Source organism: Mizuhopecten yessoensis, unplaced genomic scaffold (genome assembly GCF_002113885.1).
Source record: "Mizuhopecten yessoensis strain PY_sf001 unplaced genomic scaffold, ASM211388v2 scaffold716339, whole genome shotgun sequence".
Lineage (NCBI taxonomy): Eukaryota > Metazoa > Mollusca > Bivalvia > Pectinida > Pectinidae > Mizuhopecten > Mizuhopecten yessoensis.
In genome coordinates, this window is record NW_018480067.1 from 35,717 (window position 1) to 42,117 (window position 6,401).

The window sequence follows — 6,401 nt, forward strand, 5'->3', positions numbered from 1 at the left end:
GGTAGCACTATAAAGTCGGCATCAGTTCCGCGCTATCACAAGGAGACAAACACGAACATATCGCAGCCTCCCAAAATACACACACATACACTACACGCATGCATCTTGCACACAGGGGAGGCCGTCCTTAAATGACCTTAGCTGTTAATAGGACGTTAAACAAAATCAAACAAACAAACAAACAAACTAAATAAGCAAAAGGGCCAGGGTACTGAAATTCGACCTGTAGCATGCTGGGATGAAGGATTACCAAGTTAGTTCAACTGAATGACCTTGACCAACTCTCAAGGTCACAGGGGTCAAATGTCGTAAAATCTTCAAGCGACTTCTTTTCAATAAGCAAAAGGGCCAGGGTAATGAAATACGGCCTGTAGCATGCTGGGATGAAGGACTACCATGTTAGTTCAAATGAATGACCTTGATCCACTTTCAACCTAATGTCCTTGTTCGACAATCAAGGTCAGAGGCGTCATATGTTTAAATCTTTTAATAGGTTCTTATGAAATCTTAAGATTACAAGTGTTAGATTAAAAACAGGTGAGCGATTTGTTTTATATAAAAACATTTCAGAACTCACATATTCTTAAAATAACCTGTACATAGCCATCGATCGTTTTCTTAAGTAACCAGCAAAACGCATATTCAATGCACTTTCAACGCTAAATTTAAAATGCACATCAAACGGTCAACGCAAACGAAACACAAACGAAACACAAACGAAACGAAACGGAACACAAACGCAACGGAAACGCAACGCACTTTTGGTAAAGAAAAACGGTCCAGGGTGTGTAAACATGTATTTCTCAATAGCTAGTTTAGATATTCCTAATACATATATATGGTAACAAGATAACAAAATAAACAAAAGCTACAAAGGAATCGCACATGTACCTACCACAGGACCAAAAGACACTGAGTGTTGCGATTGTGTTATGTTTTGAACACAATTAACAGTATGCTTGACTTTTCATTAAAATAAAAAAAGAAGGCGAAGCATTTGTGTCCCTTATGTATGGTATGAAAATCATAAGATCAATCATACAAATTTCTATTTTGGTTCCATTGGTTTGTCAATGGTGTATGATGGGCACTGTATTTATATAATATACACCACACATATTACATATACACACACAATGATAATAAGAACTTGCGTGTTACATAAAAGTAACAAAGTTCGGCGAAATTGTTCACCAATGAGTCAATGTTATCATTTTACTTCTTTTTAATCACCCCTGGGGGAACCCTAGTGGGGACTTTTAATTTCGGTTTCAGTCCAAGATTTTGACATCTGTTGCCTATCACTCTGAAGAGCAGTCGTGTGCTTGCTTTTTCCGGAATATACCAGGCGATAATTACAAATTCTTGGATAACAGATTTCCTTTTCAAACAGGAATAACATACAACTTGAAGGCGTTCCAAATTTCACACGGGAATTACATATAACCTAAAGATGTTTCGAGTATGAATCAGGCACCTTTGAGGTTCCCGAGGTGATAGACTGTTATATTATTATTTAATGTCTGACCATCGACTACCGTAAATATTCGCGTATAGTGTGCGCTTTTTTGAGGAATAATGAAAGTGTCAATTAAGGGGTGCGCGGGTACTCGTATAAAGAACAATCCAAAAACCAGTCCTTGGTAATGTAAATTTTTTACGGATGTACGACGGACAAAAGGCGATCGTAAAAATGTATATACACCTGTCATTTTGATTCACATGTAGAAATATGGCGGTTGTAGCTTGGTCAATGTTTTATTATACTGAAAATGATCATATACAAATGTAGGAGATGGGGTGACTTTCATGTCATTTTGACATATTTATAGTTTAAAATTTCCTTTTTATTTCGAAAATCGGTTCATCATGAACTATTTAAACATAATACTGCATAGCTTTTATATTATTATATTCATTTTGCTGTTCACGCGCATTTGATGTCCTACTAATCATAGCAGCTCGCTAGACTGTACATTTAGGCCTACGTGTTATTTACCTTGACTTGACAAAAGTTGACATAATTGGCCGAGCTGTTCCTGATGGCAAACTGTATGCTGCGTACGGACGTGAAAACATTGATGAAGTAGGGGTATTTGGCATATATATTGGGAGTGTTGTCATTAGCATGACTTTATTTTGTTGCTCTACACAATTTCTGAAGATATTTGACAAATACTTTCCATTTAGAAGACCTTTGCAAGTCCTGAGGTGAGTGTGTCTGATATTTCGTGCTTACGAAGTGTGCCTTGACAAAAATAAATCTGCTGCACCCATTGCAATATATGGGATCTTAATCTTTCTTTCCTCTTCTAAATACCTTCTTTTTCCTTGCGCCTTGCTTGGCAACACCTCACATTTGGCCTTAATGTTAAACGTTCGCCCAGGTTCTGTCCCCGGGGCTTGAAAATGGTAGTTGTTATTCTCTGCTTAAGTCCTTAGTGATCTAAGCTGTTAATAGGACGTTAAACAAAATTAGATCTCGGACGAGTAGGATAATGGGTCCGATCAGACAGCTTATGGGACTTTTCAATTACTATTGGAGCCTATAGTTTTCACACATAAAATGTTAAATTACAATCGGTCTTTAAGGAATAAGTGGTGTATGTATGATGGTAAATGCATTTTAGATGGATAAAGGTGATGTAAAAGGTAAATATGGTATATGACGATATATAGGTAGAGTAAGTATACGTGTAGCACATTTAAGATGGTAACTGTCGTGGGGAATGGTATAGGAATATGTGAGGGTAAAAGTGGTGTTGGTTTACATTGGTGGTACCTAACTAGTGAAGGGTGTTATTGGTGATGTAAAAATGCATATTTGGTAAAGGATGTATAGGGCATAGAAGTGGTATAAAAAATATATATGACTGAAGGAAAAGGGTACTGTAGGAGGGCAAAAGTGATGTATGCATATGAATGTGTATGTGTATAGGTGGTGTATGATGATTTAGGGCAGTGAAGTTGGTGAAGTTGATTAAACGTGGTAAAGGAGGGTTTACATGTGTAGAATGTCGATGGTAGTAGAATAATAAATAGTTGTTTTGGAAGATGTAAGAATGTAAATATGGTGAAGAAGGTAGTAGGTTTTTTAGGAGGGTACGGGTGGTATAGGAAGTATAGGTGATGTAGGAGGGTTTAGGTGTTATAAGAAGTATAGGTGATGCAAACAGGATTTTGCAGATATAGGTGATGCGGGCTCACGCAAGACACGCAAGAGCATTCTCTGTGAGACTTTTTCACGCCTTGAAACTTCAAATTCGGCAAAACACTCGGCTTCAATCAATTTTCTTTTGGTGAGGTGTAGACATAAACTTTGTCACAACCAAAACTCCCACTAACATTCAAATGAGCACTTGGTTTGTTATTCGTAGAAGCATAAAACTGAAATTCTCAAATAATGCACTGAAGGACCAAAACTAGGGATTATTTGGTACAGAATACATGGAAAAATATCTTGCTTTGGTGAGTTATCAGATATTTATCAAATCAACAGTCGGGAAGGGAAATAACACTTTTTGGTATATTTTATCCATTTTCAGCAGAAAATTATTCTTACTTGGTGAGAATAGTTTTTGGTGGATGAGGGTAATACAATGTAAAATTGGAATTCCTGTCCCTTCCCAGGGGCTAGGGCGGGGCACCCAAGGGAACATTTACCAATATTTTAAAATTCTTATCCTTTGATGACATGACAAGTATTGTATTTCACTTAGTTTACATGCTGATTTCCACATCACATCTAAAAAATAAAATAAAGCTACCAGTACCTTTGATATGACTCGGGTGACCGCTACGGCCCTTGGGCCTCTTGTTTATCAACAGAGAACGTATTTGGAAAAGATTCATTGGTTTATTCTTTTTCAAAATGGCCACCTAAACATTCATTCAACTGCCTAGTTTTTTTTTTTAGATTACGAGACAATTTTCTTGCAATATCAATGGAATTTAGAGATTGTATGTTTGTTTGTTATTTTGTTTTTATATATTTATTAAATTTAGACGCGGTATTAACAGATGATGGCATTTACAGATAATGTTTTGCAAGGTGCAAGAGTATGCTATGCTATTGAAATGGCAGACTTGGAAAAAAGGAGAAAGAATAACATGATGCGAGGCTTTGGATTTGTTTTCAAACTGTTGGTTATATTCTAGATCCACAAGAAAACAACTTATTTCAAGCTTTGTCGGAACTTTTTAGCCTTTGGGTGCGACTGTTTTGAATTTTGAAGATTGCTATGCCAGCTAAGATAATAAAATATACTTGATGTATGAGCACACATTCCGATAGTTCTTTTGACCAACTGGACATTGGAAGTAGTGTTTTTTTCATTGGATTATTATCATTTGGTGTCGCGCTGTACTGAATCCAGACAATATATTTAGTCTGGCTTTTGGGCCTGGAACAAATCTGACAACGGATGAGGTATTGAAAGTGCTGATACACCCATATTTCATAATCTTCACGAATTCTGACTTGACTTCTCTATGAGACAGCTGGTTGTTTACACCCTCTGAGCCAAACAGTTTGTTTTTGTAAGTAGAAACTTCATTTGATGTGCGAGTTCCAGTCTTTTCTGTATACTGGTAAATTGTTAGCTCACCTGGTCCGAAGGACCAAGGTGAGCTTATGCCATACCGTGGCGTCCGTCGTCCGTCCGTCAACAATTTCTTTAAACGACTTCTTCTTAACCACTGATTGGAATTTAACTAAATTTGACTGGAAGCATCCCTAGGTGGTGGCGATTTAAAATTGTACAAATGGTGGGTCTGACCCCCTGGGGGCTGAGAGGCGGGACCCCAAAAAGGGTTATTTGGCTATATTGCTTTAAGCGACTTCTTCTCTGGAACTAAAAGATGCATTTCGACTATATTAGACTGGAAGCATCCCTAGGTGGTGGGGATTCAAAATTATACAAATGGTTGGGCTGACCCCCGGGGGGCTGATGGGCGGGGCTAAAAAGGGGTAATTTGGCTATATTTCTACAAACGACTTCTTCTGTAGAACTATGCACTGGATATCAATCATATTTAAATAAAAGCATTCATGGGATGCAGGAATTCAAAATTGTACAAATGGTGGGGCTGACCCCCTAGGGGGCCGAGGGGCGGGGCCAAAACGGGTTATTTGGCTATATTGCTTTAAGCGACTTCTCTGGAACTAAGGGATGGATATCAACCAGGAAGCATCCCTAGGTAGTGGGGATTCAAAATTGTACAAATGGGGTCCCTAGGTAGTGGGGATTCAAAATTGTACAAATGGTGGGGTTGACCCCCCTGGGGGCTGAGGGCGTGGACAAAAGGGGCAATTTGGCTAGATTGCTATAAACGATTTCTTCTGTAGAACTATGCCATGGATATCGATCATATTTGGTCGGAAGGATTCATGGGAGGCAGGGATTCAAAACTGTACAAATGGTGGGGCTGACCCCCCGGGTCATGAAATAGTAAATGTCCCTAGAAACTAAAGGAATCGGGAGAAACAACACAATAAATCGGCAATAACAGAACATGCTAATACACACAAGTGCAACAACAAGTGCTTGTAAGGGAGGACACCAATTCGGAAAAAATCAAAGAATTCACATGGGTAAGGAGAGAAGAGAAATCCATGAACAAAGCAGGGGCCCTTTTATCTTTCAACAATTAACAATACCCGTGCTATAACATCAAAATTTGAAAGAAACCTGTGCATTGGACTTCCATTATTCGGTATACTTTCCAGAAGCAAGATAATGGTGCATTTGATGTCATGATGTTGTGTAAATTTCAGCAGAATCGTAAAGTCGCTATCATGATTTGAACCTTGCCGTGTCTTACGTGATGTAAGACTTAAAACTTTTGTATGAGATCACTGGGGACAAGCATTTATTCTTGGATTTTATGATTGACGTCCTGATGAGTTGCAGAAACTCTTTTGCTTGTTGCATGTATCTCTCAATATATTGTTAGTTGTTTCGTGGTGTTCTCTGTTGTGTTCGTGTGCTAACTTGGTTTACTGTTGCGATGTTCTGTTATCTCCAAGTGATGATTTTGTCCCTGACGGCGGTTACGTGTGATAAGGTCAAATGAGTTCCGAAGGACCGAAAGGTATCATGATCACTTACGGTCTCTGTAACCATGAAATTTGTCAGGGCAAAATTAAAGGCATATGGCTAGCTATTTGATTGGTTTAAGGTTAGAACGGGACAATCATTCGTTCCGCTGATAACCTGTCAATTGAAGATTACAGAGGAGTGAAATCTTACTTCAAAGTTAGTTTTGTTTAGCGTTGTGCCATATCGAGATTGTTTCGACGCACATCAAATCACCAAATAAGTCTTCTTGTATCATCAACAATGTGGCGCACACTTTGATTTTGTCTTGATCTCTTTCGGGGATGCAGAGAGCAGAAGTGA